This window comes from Podarcis gaigeae, assembly GCF_964106915.1.
Source record: "Podarcis gaigeae genome assembly, chromosome: 4".
NCBI lineage: Eukaryota > Metazoa > Chordata > Lepidosauria > Squamata > Lacertidae > Podarcis > Podarcis gaigeae.
The window spans coordinates 28329803-28345813 of NC_139677.1; positions in this window are offsets into that span (position 1 = coordinate 28329803).

Sequence of the window (16011 nt, forward strand, 5' to 3'; positions counted from 1 at the left end):
CAGGGTATTTCATAGATCCCTTGGTTTTCCAACTGGATTTTATCCTTGGGGTTTCTGAGGATATTGGCTATTTTTTGGTTGGTGCAAAAGGCTGTTTTGATATTGTGTTTATGGAGGATTTTGCTAATTTTATCTGTAGTGCCCTTGATATAAGGAAGGAGGGCCATGCCATTGTTTTCTTCTGTGTCTTGGTTTTTGGGGGGTGTTTCCTTTTGGATTAGCTTCGTAATCCTGTTTTGTTGGTATCCATTGGCAATTAACACATTTGAGAGATTCTGTAACTCAGTTGTCAAGTGGTCTTTGTCAGCCAGGCGTTTGGTTCTGGAGATGAGAGTCTTGGCTACGGAGTTTATTTGTGCAGGGTGGTGGTGTGATTGTGCATGTAAGTAGCGGTTGGTGTGTGTTTTTTTCTGGTAGATAGTGTGTCCTAGGGAGCCATCAGGTTTTTTGTAGATTAGGACGTCAAGGAAGGGAAGTTGGTTGTTGGCTTCTATTTCCATAGTGAATTGTATTTTGGGGTGTAAGTTGTTGAGATGTGTGAGGAAGCTATCCAGTTTTTCCTTCCCGTGTGGCCAAATTACAAAGGTGTCGTCAACATATCTGAGCCAAAGTTTGGGTTTGTGTTCTGACTTGTCTAAAGCATTGGTTTCAAAGTGTTCCATGTACAGGTTTGCGATGACCGGTGAGAGGGGTGATCCCATAGGTGCTCCTTCTATCTGTTTGTATCTTTGTCCATTGTGGATGAAGTACGTGTTGGTTAGGCAGTGGTTGGTCAGGTCCAAGATGTATTCGGGGGGATTGTATTTGTTTTGAATAGCTGTCAAGGCTTCATTAATGGGCACTTGTGTGAAGAGAGATACAACATCGAAGCTCACAAGTAGGTCATTAGGATGTAGGTTTTGCTTCTTTATTGTTTCTATGAACTGGAAGGAGTTTGGTACGTGTGAAGAGATGGATTCTGCATAGGGCTGAAGTTGCTTGGCGAGAAATTTAGCGAGATTTTGTAGAGGTGAGCCTATGGAGCTGACTATTGGTCTGAGTGGTGTTCCTTCTTTGTGTATCTTGGGGAGGCCGTAGAGTTTGGGGCATCTGGATGATTTTTCTCTGGGGATGATTCTTAGCTGGATTTCTTCACTGATAGGAGAGGCTTTTATTTTGGATTTGGTGGTTTTTTCCAGATAGGTGGTGGGATCTGTTTTTATAGGTTTGTAGGCAGGATCTTGGAGTAGCTTTGATAGTTTTGCTTGGTAGTCCGATGTGTTCATCACCACTGTGGCATTACCTTTGTCTGCTGGGAGAATGATTATGTTGTTGTCTTTCCTCAGGTTGGTGAGTGCTTTCTGTTCTTCTTTGTGTAAATTGCTTCTGGGTGGTTTGCTGGAGCAGAGGATGTTGGTGACTTCAAGTCTGATTTTATTGGCTTCATCTGGGTTGAATTTGGTTAGGCTAGCTTCGACTCCGCATATGATGTTTTCCGTGGGGATGCGTCTCGGGGCGACTGCAAAGTTGAAACCTTTGGAGAGTACTTTGGTTTCAGTTGTGGTGAGGATCCTGTCTGATATGTTATGTACTGTTTGTTTCATGGGTTGCTGTGGAGGGTGGCCGGGCTTCTGGCGTTTCTCTAGTTTGTGGAGTTTGTTGGTGTGTGTGTCTGTCTTATGTGAGGTCTCCGTTTCAGCTCTCCAGACGGCTAGTTGTTTGCATTTGTCCCAGAGTGCAGGGTGGATTTTGTTACAGAGTTTGAGGTGAAGAGTGAGTAGATCTTTGTTGGTTTGGTCTAGTAGGTATCTTTTCTTGTGTAGTTCGTTTCTGATTAGGGATAGTTCAGTTCGTTTCAGGATCCTTTCGGTGGCTGGGGTTTTAGAATGGAATTTAAGTTGGAAGCATGTGGGAATTAATTTGTTGTCTCGGCAGTTGCGTAGGAACAAGAGATCACATAAGATGGTGGCTCTTCGGACTTCTAGTTTCTCGTAGGTTCTTGTCAGCTGGAAGGTTTCCTCCCCGTAGAGGTAAGATATTTGCTTTCGTAGATTTTCACGGGTACAGGAATGCAGGTTTTGGTGTCCTCGGGTGTCTTCCCGTGTAAAAGTTGGGGTGTCTAGGCGACGTTTCGAAACAAACAGTACATAACATATCAGACAGGATCCTCACCACAACTGAAACCAAAGTACTCTCCAAAGGTTTCAACTTTGCAGTCGCCCCGAGACGCATCCCCACGGAAAACATCATATGCGGAGTCGAAGCTAGCCTAACCAAATTCAACCCAGATGAAGCCAATAAAATCAGACTTGAAGTCACCAACATCCTCTGCTCCAGCAAACCACCCAGAAGCAATTTACACAAAGAAGAACAGAAAGCACTCACCAACCTGAGGAAAGACAACAACATAATCATTCTCCCAGCAGACAAAGGTAATGCCACAGTGGTGATGAACACATCGGACTACCAAGCAAAACTATCAAAGCTACTCCAAGATCCTGCCTACAAACCTATAAAAACAGATCCCACCACCTATCTGGAAAAAACCACCAAATCCAAAATAAAAGCCTCTCCTATCAGTGAAGAAATCCAGCTAAGAATCATCCCCAGAGAAAAATCATCCAGATGCCCCAAACTCTACGGCCTCCCCAAGATACACAAAGAAGGAACACCACTCAGACCAATAGTCAGCTCCATAGGCTCACCTCTACAAAATCTCGCTAAATTTCTCGCCAAGCAACTTCAGCCCTATGCAGAATCCATCTCTTCACACGTACCAAACTCCTTCCAGTTCATAGAAACAATAAAGAAGCAAAACCTACATCCTAATGACCTACTTGTGAGCTTCGATGTTGTATCTCTCTTCACACAAGTGCCCATTAATGAAGCCTTGACAGCTATTCAAAACAAATACAATCCCCCCGAATACATCTTGGACCTGACCAACCACTGCCTAACCAACACGTACTTCATCCACAATGGACAAAGATACAAACAGATAGAAGGAGCACCTATGGGATCACCCCTCTCACCGGTCATCGCAAACCTGTACATGGAACACTTTGAAACCAATGCTTTAGACAAGTCAGAACACAAACCCAAACTTTGGCTCAGATATGTTGACGACACCTTTGTAATTTGGCCACACGGGAAGGAAAAACTGGATAGCTTCCTCACACATCTCAACAACTTACACCCCAAAATACAATTCACTATGGAAATAGAAGCCAACAACCAACTTCCCTTCCTTGACGTCCTAATCTACAAAAAACCTGATGGCTCCCTAGGACACACTATCTACCAGAAAAAAACACACACCAACCGCTACTTACATGCACAATCACACCACCACCCTGCACAAATAAACTCCGTAGCCAAGACTCTCATCTCCAGAACCAAACGCCTGGCTGACAAAGACCACTTGACAACTGAGTTACAGAATCTCTCAAATGTGTTAATTGCCAATGGATACCAACAAAACAGGATTACGAAGCTAATCCAAAAGGAAACACCCCCCAAAAACCAAGACACAGAAGAAAACAATGGCATGGCCCTCCTTCCTTATATCAAGGGCACTACAGATAAAATTAGCAAAATCCTCCATAAACACAATATCAAAACAGCCTTTTGCACCAACCAAAAAATAGCCAATATCCTCAGAAACCCCAAGGATAAAATCCAGTTGGAAAACCAAGGGATCTATGAAATACCCTGCAAAGTCTGCCCAGCCACGTACATTGGACAAACAAACAGACGAATAAATGCACGTATCGCAGAACACAAGAATGCCGTCAAAAAAGAAGAAAAAACTTCCTCTCTTTTCCAACACATGAAAGAAACAGGACACGAAATTAATTTTGCAGATTCCAAATTGCTCTTTAACACGGAACATCACCACAAGAGAATAATCATGGAAGCCATCGAGATAGAGAAACACCCTCACAACATGAACAAGCGTGACGACACATCCCGCTTGCCAGACATCTGGAAATTAGCCCTCCCCACAAAAACTGACACCAGATCCAGAGGCACACAGAACGCCAACACCAATCAACCACACCAGACCCAAACCCAGACCCTCTCCACAGATGAATTACTGACACCATCCAGTAGCCAATCCATGGTGGCACCTCCGGATGCTGCACCCCCCTGCAATCCCTACACAGATCTGGCTGACACAAGCCACAAAACCACAGCTCGCCCCTATACACGAAGCCAAGCCAAAGCACAACTAAGTGCAATACAGCCATCTTCTCAGGAAAACTCTTCACAAAGTTCAAGAGGTCAAGACACAAAGACTTTAGCAACTAATCCACACCTAATGACCCACCTAAGTGGTACTCAGGATATCACTCAAGAAATCACTCAAGGTATCTCTCAAGTAATTAAGGAACAAAAGAAGAAAAGGCACACTAGCCTGGGAACTTCCTCTCTGCCCAGAACATTGGAGGCTAGACACCACACCCCCTCTACAGTATTTATAGGAACTCAAACATTGAGATCCCGCTCTGTTCCAGTAACAAGAAGCCGAAAGCACCAGCCTGAAGATGACGAGTGAGACCTCGTCGAAACGTCGCCTAGACACCCCAACTTTTACACGGGAAGACACCCGAGGACACCAAAACCTGCATATATATATATATATCAACACCTGTTGCCAATTATTTCAAGCAGACTGACCCACTTACAATATCCAGCACCCAAAATTTATTAAGGTGCATTGTCAGCGCCAACCACCGATGGGGTGAGAAGCTAGCCTACGAGCCTGTTTAAAACAACAACAATGCAGTTCTTCCTACCATATTCCCCCCTCCTTTTCTAATGCAGCCTTTAATGCTGCTGATCACACTGAGCTTAGCCTTTTGTCTCACCTGGTTCCTCCCTTCTTTACTTGAAACATGCTGAACGTGCCTGTGCCCTTGCTGTGCAGTGGATCTATTTATGGTTTTCATGAGCGGAAAAGGCTGTTTGCCATGTGGACCCCAGCAGAGCTAATAGGGTATTTCCCCCCCCTCCCCTGAGCTATTATCCCTTCGGATTACCCCCTGCCTTTTTACTATTCCGCAAGCTATTTACATGGTCAGCTGATAAGTGATAGGTAAGCTTATTACTAATTTAGTTCCTTAAAAAAAAAAAAAGGCTACTGCTTAGGTCACTCGGACCACACGTAATGTCACTAGAGTCATTTCTTGCAGGTGCACTGGTGGCCTTTAAACTATTAGAGGAAAGTTGAAAGGAGTGACTCCCCCTACCCCACATGTTTTATAGGAAAATTGGAGGTTGATATTGATGGGGAGGGGAGAAATCACACAAGAAAAGGAATTGTGTGTGCATAATGAAAATCGGTGATATGGTATTTCTACCTACTTAAAGAGCAGAGAGAACATACTTTACAATGCACCACAGCTCCATTGTATGGTTTTCATCATTTGTGGCCGCTAGAGCAGTGCAAACATGCTCTCAGAAATGGTGGAATGCCTTCAGTGCTAGCCCTGCTCAGAGTTGATGCCTTGAAATTTATGGACAAAACAACTTTTGGTGCATTCGTCCTAATGGGTCTACCTTGAGGGTGTCACTCGGAGCCTCTACACATGCAGCACTTGAGGAATTTGATATTTGCAAAGTTAAGATACAAATTGATTTGATCCTCCCTGCCCAGACTTAGGTGTAGCTTGTTACCTTATTTACCGCTTTCCAGACATTCCAACAGTTCTCACCTCACAAAGACATCTTCAGCAATGTTTCAAAATGTGCATTTATGGAGAGAAAATGTATTGAGAGGTGCATCTTTGGAAAGAAAATATATTTTAAAATATGGTTTTAGATGCAGATTCTACGATGGGTTAAGCATAATATGGAACAGGGCAGAACTTAGGGTGAACAGATACGAAAGTGTCACAGGCCAGATTTCACCCAGTCCTGCTCTACTGTAGGGATGTTGGACATTTGTGTTGGGCCCTCAGGTGGTGGTGTTTTTTGAACTGGGTTAGAGATTGGACTACAGAAACTACATGACCACAACACAAAGCTTCTTGCCTGCATCGTCTCCTCCTCCTCCTCCTCCTCTCTCCCTAAGTACTTAAAAAACTATGGTATGATTTCATCATGTAGTGGATTTTCTCTGCAAGGAGCAGCTCATGAAGCAGAGCAGGGGAAACTCGCCATGAGGTGTGGCCACATTTAGTGGTACCAGATGTTGCCTCCTTTGGGTGTCAGCTATATAGCTTCTGTGACATCAGAGAGAGTAACCTTCAGCCCAGTTTTGAGGAGAGTAGCTAATATTGCCATTCCAAGGATCCCTGAACTTGAAAGTGTCACCATTTGGTGTTCGGATGACAACAGAGCTTGGCAGGCTTAATCAACTGTCAGGTTTTAATCAACTTGCAGGTTTTATTTCTGCACTATGTCATTTTGATTCCAGTTATCATTGTTATAGCCTGCATAGTTACACATGTTGTTAATGGTCACAAAATTATATAGCTCTTTATTAATCTCAGGCACATTCTTTATTTTTCACTTCAGTGCTTCAACAAAGTCAGTAAAGGGGGGTGGGTGCACTCACGTGCGAATAAATACTTTTATATAGTGTGTTTGAATTAATTGAAAGCTGCGTCTAGTTTTTGTAAGGTGGCATATACTACATGCATAAGAAGTTGAAGATTAGTGATCAGTTGTCCCAACTCCTTAATTTGTTTTAAAGCAAATTAAAAACAGCTGAGGGACAGAGTTTAAACCCATTTCCCCACACCAGTTCATGGCTGTAAAATGGTCCCAGCTACCATTTGCCTTGTACCTGAAGTTTTCTCTAATGGGACAATAGCAGCCTGAGGGCATTTACATCAGGGAAATAGTATAGCAACCTGGCTCCCTTCCCTTCAATGGGTTACAACTTAGAACTAAATTAGTCATGGCTGTTCTAGTTGAGATTCCAACATTGCAGGGGGTTGGACTACATGACCCTCGGGATCCCTCCCAATTTTGCAATTTTATAATTCTGGGATGGGTAGTTTGCCATTACCACAATTGCCACAACCACCTTGTTTGCTGCTTTCCTGTGGAATAAGCACCTATGATAGTGCAAGCTGATTGACACAGTGAGTAGAGCTTATGTGGCAAACCGTGGCAGGCAAACCATGAATGGCAGGGTCAGTAGGGATTGGTGGAAAGGGGCTGGGATGTCTCTGAGCCTGACTGTGTACCATTGCTGGTTCTGTAACTCTGAACTGCTCTCTCATTTCTGGCTCAACGGGCCAGAGGCAAAAGACAATGGTGTATATGCACAAACAAATATGTACTATAGCTTACCCAGGAGGGCCATTATCCCATACTCTGGACTTTCCCAGAGGGAAGACTGTTGTAGAGTTAGGGCAAAACAGCAAGTGAGCTGAAGCAATACAGGCTGTTTTGCTTGTGGCCATGACATCAGATGGGAGCTCAGCTTAGCGCTGCAAACATTCCAAGTGTGGGTTCAAATGATGCCCTGCTAACTCATGATCAGTGCAGTGTGTGATCAAAACAACAGCTCCACTCTTAGGAAAACAGAAGCCTGGATTTCTTCAACATGCTTCCTTCAACAAGCCCCGATCGACCATCCTGCCCCCTCTGCAGTTTCATTATATTTTTGTGCAAGGTCTGTGCCTTCATCCAGATAACACTCCAGTGTCTGCAGGGAAATAGGTGTGGGTCACAGATAGAACATGTGCCTGAATAAAATGTGCACAGCTTGGTCAGTGCCATCATCTAGGCCCGGGTTTCCCAAACTTGTGCCTCCAGCTGTTGTTGGACTACAACTCCCACCATCCCTAGCTAGCAGGACCAGTGATCAGGGATGATGGGAATTGTAGTTGAAAACCGCTGGCGACACAAGTTTGGGAAACCCTGATCTAGGCTGCTATTGATGGTAGGAATGACTCACTTTTTCATCCTCTTTTCCTTGGAGGAATTCAGAAGCTTCTGATCTCTGCACTTCACAGAGGATCTGGCAGATTTTGTTCCGGCCACTGAATATGCAGAAAGGTGAAATTGTTTGTACGGTGTCTTATTATTCCTGGTGTCTGAATCATTGTTTGCCTGCCTTAACTGTACTTGAACATAGCCTTTTAATGCATTTGTGTTTGCTATCTTTTAGGATCATTTCAAAGAATAAGGCAAAGAAAATCAAATTTTATCATACTGTGTCCACAATAGCTTAGGAGGAAGTGTGTCTTGTTTCTCCCCGAGAAACAAGTGTTTTGCATTGCTTCTCAAATTTCAGTAAATTAAATTGTCATCTTTGTTAGTAGTATTGGGCAAGGTTTTCTTGTTGTTGCCATGCAAGGCAAAGCATTTGTTTATCACATTAGCGGGGAAGGGGAAAGAGTATAACGATGACTAGTATCTATCTTTAGAGCTATTAAAACTGTTTACAACACAGCTTCTTCTAAAGTGGCAACTTCAGAATGACTGAAAGAAAACACACACAAACGCACACACCAAGGCAAGAGAAAAAGAAAATCTCATTGGTGACAGCTGTATGGGGATGATTTTTCACTCACTGGAGAGATTGTCATAACTCATAGTCCTAAGAGAGTGTCTGTTTCTCACTGTCACCAGTGAGATAAGCTATATTTAATACTGTACCATCAAAGCTGCCAATTTTACATTTGCATTTACTAGTACAGTTATAAATTAAATGCATTGCCTTCTCTTTTCTTAGGTTTCTGCAGGGTAAATGGGTGTAATTATATTCAGTGGAAAAATCTTAACCCACAAAAAATGTTCTGCCGTAGAGTTTGGTATTTTAATGAACTTGTATTTTAATAACCTCTTTCTCACACCCCCTTCTTTTAAAAACATGATCTTACTAGAGTCAACCAACTTATTTTACCATCATGCTGGGCAGATACATCCAGTTTGCAAGGAAACTTCAGAATAGATAGCTGCCAGTTTGCAGTAGCTGGAGAAGTTTCTTTTCTGGAATAAAGGCAGGCCTAATATGCATATATTATGGAGCTATCCCTGAATAGTAATTGACGATAAGACATGCAAGAGCGGACCTTGGCCTGTTGATTGCATTCTGTGTTTTCAACTGTTTGTTTAAAAAGAGTAGAATCAAACACTTTTTGAAGGGGAGTGGGATGCGTGTTAAAATACAAATCAGAATGAAACAACCTCTTGCTATTTTCTTTAAAAGGCCAACGAGTTAATTGAAAAGTGCTGCTTAGACTTTCTTGTGCCAAGATGGCATAAATCTAAAGTAAAAGCGACAAGCGTACAATGATCACACTTCTTCACTATCAGTGTGTCCTGTGTCTGAACTATTTATTAACTGGGATTTGAATGGGCGATGAAGGGCCAATTTATTTGTTACACTGAGAGATGTATTACAACTGCCTTAACCATTGATTTCTTTCTTTCTCCTATTCTTGTGTGGTATATGCACTCACCGCACAGCAATAATATGGGGCTTCCTTATCAGATCTTGGATATTTCCCGAGACTGTCTGCGACCATTAACCTTGCATATTATCTGACTTTAGTGATTAGTACAGGGCACATAAAACCGTATTGATGGCCAGTCTTGGGTGAGAATAGTGAGCTGAATTACTGGAGGTTAGGTTTTGCTGACTTTGTGATACAAATGATAGTATTATGCCAATGCTGGGAAATTGCTAATTTGTCATTTCTTTCATGGTGCAGTCAATGATGTGATACTAATGAATGAGGCCCATAATTGCATGATATGGAATTGTCGTTTCCTGGGCACATGTCGTATTAAGTGGGGAAGAATGTCAAGACCGCCTTTTGTTCTCTGAGGCCTGCTTTACACATGCAGCAGAACGAGGTACTAGAATGGGCTGTATCACTTCAGATTACAGATACACATACATATAGGGGAATAGCCAAAAGTGACATTCCCCACCTGTAGCCTGAAGTGGTATGATCCAGTCTACCACCTCAGGATGCCATGCATGCCTAGAGGATTTCCTGGGCTTGGTATGTGGATTGGGCCCTTGCATTTCCTTCCCCCCAGAAATCTACTGGCAAGAACCAGGGTTGGCTCCAGCTTCTGGGCGACCTTTGGGCATGGGATATCAGGAGACACATTTCCCCCACCACTCTCCTCCTCAAACCACACTTCTCCTCCTTTGTGGCCTCACCACTTTCAAATAAAAGAAATCTTGACTGATATGGAAAGCCCTTCCTGTCAAAGGAAATAATAATAATATTAATAATATATTGGGCTAAATTTACCTATCTTGTATACGTAGGGTTGAATTCAACTAATGAGTCCTGCTAGTAGAAGCTAGGACTTCCACTAGCGTAGGATCAGGAGAACCCCAGAACAGTGGAGCAGCAGCAGGAGGAGAAGACTGAGATGTATTGGGTCATTCCAACTGGCAAGCAGAAATACGTGTGGGGCCAGAACAATTGGCATTTCCCTGTGTTGAATTCCTCCTCCAGGGGGAGAACAGAGGTGGGGAATTCAGTGAGGGTGGATTTAAATCTGCGAGTCTTAGATTTAAGGGCATACTTGTTTATTTCTGAGTGGTATGTTGTTGTTGTTCTGCTTGACTGGTTTGGCTTCCCCCACCAAGGTTGGGCAAGGGGTACAATAGCCTCAGTCCTGACTGAGACCTCCATTGTGGGTGTTTTGGCTTCAGAAAACAGATGAATGATATGTAATCATGCTTTTCACACAGGGTCCAGTTTGTTCCTAATATTCTTGACAAAAAAACCACAATAGTTGATAAGTTAGGAATCAATTGCAGTAACTTCTATACTATAGCAACCAGTTGTTCTCTCTAGCAATTAATGTTATGCAAGTATCAAAAAATATTCAACAGACTAAGCCACTCTTCACCTTGGTTTGATTGTAGAATTCTAAGGGCAGTTGTGGTTCAAAACAAAACAAAACAAAAACATACAAGGCAAGCGTCAGGGATAGTTGCTTGGGTATATTACCTAGTTCTAGTTTAGTTTTAACTTGTAACCTGCCCAGTTGAGTGTGGCCACAATCCATGTGGGCTATCTGGCACTGATAACATCCTGGGTTTGCTGCCTTGTGGGGACTGAAAAACCAGAATTGTCAGTATTTGCCAGACCTCATTCTTTTTTCATTTCTTTTCTTTTAGTTTTATTTATTTTAAATTAAACTTTATTAAATCTTAAAACACATAAAAACAAAAACAAGCAAAGCACTCCTAGAGTTAAAAAGCAAACAAACCTGAAATGAAGCTTTTAACTACCGTATTTTTCGCTCTATAACACGCACCTGACCATAACACGCACATCGTTTTTAGAGGAGGAAAACAAGGGAAAAAACATTCTGAATGAAACAGTGGATGTATCATTTTTGTGCTTCATGCTGTGGCCACAGACATGTGATCTGATGGTGAATTTGGGGTGACCCAATGCAAAAATCCTGAGAATCCCTGTGCATCCATGATTTGTAACCACGTTTTTGCACCATTGCAGCCCCAGGCAACAGTGGGTGTGTGATTTTTGGGGGGCAGGCTGTAGCCATGGACATGCTATGTGATCTGATGGGGAATTTGGGGTGACCTAATGCAAAGATCCTGAGGATCCATGTAGATCCATGCTTTTTAACCACGTTTTTGCACCATTGCAGCCCCAGGCAACAGTGGGTGCGTGATTTTGGGGGGGCAGGCTGTAGCCATGGACATGCTGTGTGCTCTGATGGTGAATTTGGGCTGACCCAATGCAAAGATCCTGAGGATCCATGTGGATCCATGCTTTTTAACCACGTTTTTGCACCATTGCAGCCCCAGGCAACAGTGGGTGCGTGATTTTTGGGGGGCAGGCTGTAGCCATGGACATGCTATGTGATCTTATGGTGAATTTGGGGTGACCCAATGCAAAGATCCTGAGGATCCATGTGGATCCATGCTTTTTAACCACATTTTAAGTGGGAAGGGAAGGAAAAACACAGAATGGACAAGGAGCACGAGAGGGGTGTGCAGAGAAGCAGCTGGCTAAGAATGCAGGAGAGGGGTATAACGGGAGGGAGGAAAGGAAGGCAAAAGTTTTCCCTCACCTACCCACCCAAGCCAGCCGGCTCGCACGCTCTCTCTCTCTCTCTCCCTCCTGCATGTTTTCCCCTCTGCATGTCTGGAGGGGAGGGGCTTTCCCTGCTCTTTGTTCCGTTTGAGCAAACACAGCAAGGAAACAGAGGTGGGTGGGCAGTAAGACCCTGAGGCAGAATGCAGGAAAGCAGCCACTTCGTGTTTTCAGCTTTCCCTTCTAGGAGACGCGCACCATATGGCTCCAGGGAACACACATTCACTCTATAACACGCACAGACATTTCCCCTTCCTTTTTAGAAGAAAAAATCTGCGTGTTATAGAAGGAAAAATACGGTAAATAATAATAATCCTCCGCTACTGTGCTTTTTACAAAAAATAAAAATAAACCCAGAGGTTTTTATTGCTCCACAGGCAATGGACAACCTCACTTCTGACAAAGTCCATGGGCTGAGGCGAACATAGAGATTTTATATAGGAAATAGAGAGTGATATAGAACAGAGGAAACACTGAAACAACCATAGAGCAATATGGCATTTTTTGCCTTCTGCAAACCAACTCAGGGGTTTATTGACATCACATTTCAACTCAAAAGGGGAAGGACTCAAATCACTCCTAATTTGCCTTGTTATTCAACCACCCTACAGAGCTGTTGCACATCCCTGGCAGTTGTCTTCCTATGTCAAAATTAGTAAAGGCATGTCCTACATCAGGCTTCCTCAACCTTGGCCCTCCAGATGTTTTCAGACTACATTTCCCATCATCCCTGACCACTGGTCCTGCTAGCTAGGGATCATGCGAGTTGTAGGCCAAAAACATCTGAAGGGCCGAGGTTGAGGAAGCCTGTCCTACCTTATATGTTCATGTGGATATAATTGTTCAAACTGCAGAGCAAGGAGCCCTCAATTTAGACTTTGCTATCAGGTGACACCACAATACCTTTTAAAAAACAACTTTGTATAAAAGGATGTGCTTGGTTTAAATAGTGTTGGACACTAGATAGTCAGATAGTAACACTCATCCAGACACTTGACTGCTGTCCCAATCCTACTAGCCCCAGAAGATGTCTTGGTCATTCTGGCTCTTCCGGGTCTCGGTTTATTTGAGATATGCTCCAAGCTTGCCTGATGCGCTGCTTGTGATGAGTTTTGGCTAAACTTTCAAAGCAGAAAAACAGGACTCATTAGTGGTATATCTATCTACCTGTTTAACAAAGAAAGGAGCTCTGTGCCCCAAGAGGCGGTGTATTGTGAGCCATTTATCAGCCTAACAAAAAAGAAAACATTTGGGTCAAATTATCTACTTTGTAGACATTAAAATATAAAACATCCACACAGAATGAAGATATGGTGACACAAATAATTCTCCTTTCAATTGGCTCCTTTTGATCAATTTCAGTCTGACCTTAAATGTTGGTGGTCAGCCCTTTTTCTTAAAACTACTGATTGTTTAGAAAGATTAACTTGGCAATTACTGGTTGATACCCTTAATAGTCTATTTAAATGTTGGTCCTTTTGGCTGCTGCCTTCTTGAAAAAAAAAAAAAAAAAAGCTGAACATCGCGTTATGTCCTCTGTATCCTAGTATTAACAATAAAACAAGCCGAGTGACTGCTACATTAATAGGGAAGGGGGGTCATCATATTTCTCTTCCCTAATGAATCTAGTAATAACTAGATTTTTCAAAATCTATAATAGAAGAATGCCATTACATGGAATAAAGTTGCTTTAGTTAATTAAATCAATGGACTCTCAGATGTAGAAAAAAGTAAAACTTTACTAAAGCCATGTATTCCTCCTCTTTTTCACATTATTGAAATTACACAGAGAAAGAAAGGGTTTTTTTTTCTTACCAACATCTCTCTGCCTCTAAAAGTGGTACTTCAGGTTACGTATTAAATGACCTTCTATCTAGGGGAACCTATTTTATTGTAATCAACCATTTAGCGCCAGCTAGATGGTGTTTTTGCTTCGCAGTTAGTTGTTTCACTGAGACTAAGGAACTCTGCACCTTCTATATGTGCATTATTTATTGAACCATGTTTGAAGAAATTCGTCTGCTGCTTTTCATTGATGGGAGTTTCTGGCTAACAGCACTTTAAATAAGTGGAAAATGCTCAGTTATCACCCAATGTGAACAGGATCAATAATAGCTTAGTAGTGGCTGATAATTGCAGTAGCTGTTATATATAAGCGCTTGCATCTTCTTGAGTGACTCTTATCAATCCATTGTCCATCATCATCTGATAATTGGACCAAAAATATGGTGGAGAATTATCCCTTTTTTGAATCAAGATTGTGAAAAACATTTGAAGTAACAGTTTAAAAAATCTTATTGTTCCACTCAGCAGTGGCTAAAAGGGGAGAGAAAAACCAATCTCAGTAGCTGAGTAACTATAGGGTGAACATGTGGGGTGGGAGAAAGTGTTTATTTACTAAGAACTTTATGTGGCAAATATTTGGAGATGCTTCTCAAACATTTCATATGCTTAAAGTACATTTGTATATGGCGAGGAATAAACCTGGTGTTTAGGAGCGGTGTCTCTCCCACTTACAAAGTAATTTGGCTCCCCCCCCCACATGCCTTCTACACACACACACACACACACACACACACAAAAACACATTCAGGTATTCAGCATCTTCTGTGGTGAAGACCAGCTTCTCAGCAATCTTCCTATCTACCTCCAGCATCCCTGGATTATTTCCCGCCCTGTCATGTACCTAAAAGAATGTTTTATTGTTTCTCTTCATTTATTTATTTATTTTTAGTAATAGGGCTCCTTGAATTCTTTTTCGCTTGCTTCATTGCAAACACACACACACACGTTGTTTTAATTGTCAAAACATTTGTTTTCTCTAATTTTAATTTTGTCAGATAAAACATGACTTTTCAAAGGAAGCCTCCTTTGCTTTCATAGTGTCTTTGATTCTTCTCGTTAACCATATAAGCTTCCTCTTCGACTTGTTTGTACTTTTCCTAATATGCATGTTCTACCTACCGTGGTACATGTGATGGTTGGTGCAGCAGATTCCAGCAAATTTTGCAGGATGGGGCTGAGGTGGGGAAAGGCAGTGGTGAAGTTGGGGCTGTACGGATGAACTGGGGAGGCAATCTTGAATATTGCATTGGGACTTCCTATCTTGGTGTCTGACCAGTCATACAGTATAAGTAACAAAATGGAGGCAAAATACATAGGTTTAGCTGCACCCTGAGATACCCTTAATTTAGAAGTCAGTTTCTCAGAAATAAGAATAAACATTACTTTATTGAACTCCATTTTTAAAGAGAAACCAGAGTGGTTTACATATATAATAAGTGGTTTACATATTAAATTTGCATTCAACCCATCAAAATTCATAAAATACACAGTTTGGGGTTTAAAGGTCCTGGTGGTACACCTATTATTTCAGAAATTTCCTTCATTATCTCTCTCCAAAATTTGTACACATTTGCAATGCCATCACATGTGCCAGTACGTTCCTCTTTTATTACACCCCCTCTAACACATAGGTGAATATACTCTAGTTATGTGTGCAAGACAGACCAAGAACCGTCAATGGGTTATTTTTATGGAGTTTTATCAGATATTTGAGGATGTTTGATCAGTGCAGGGGATTTTTAATTTTGCTTTTTGCTTTTAATTAAGTGGGAAAAGAGTACAGAACAGAAAAATGGATCATCATAAAGTTATCCAAAGGAAAAGTATAATATGATAAAAAGAGAAATTAGTTAAATATCATATGGTAGCCAGTACTTCCCAAAAATCATTTTCTTGGGGATTAGTATTCATCCAATTAATGAATGACAATGTAAACCAATATATCAAAAATATTTTGTTCTCCCCTCTGTCCCATAGATATCTGCAGTATCACTTGAACATCAATAAAACATTCAATTTTTACAATTATAGACTTCTGTAAGGTGTTGCTTCCAATACTTAGCTCATAAAAGTCAACTAGTGATTATCAAATTAGGAACTAATTGCCTATATTCTAGTTTCACATATG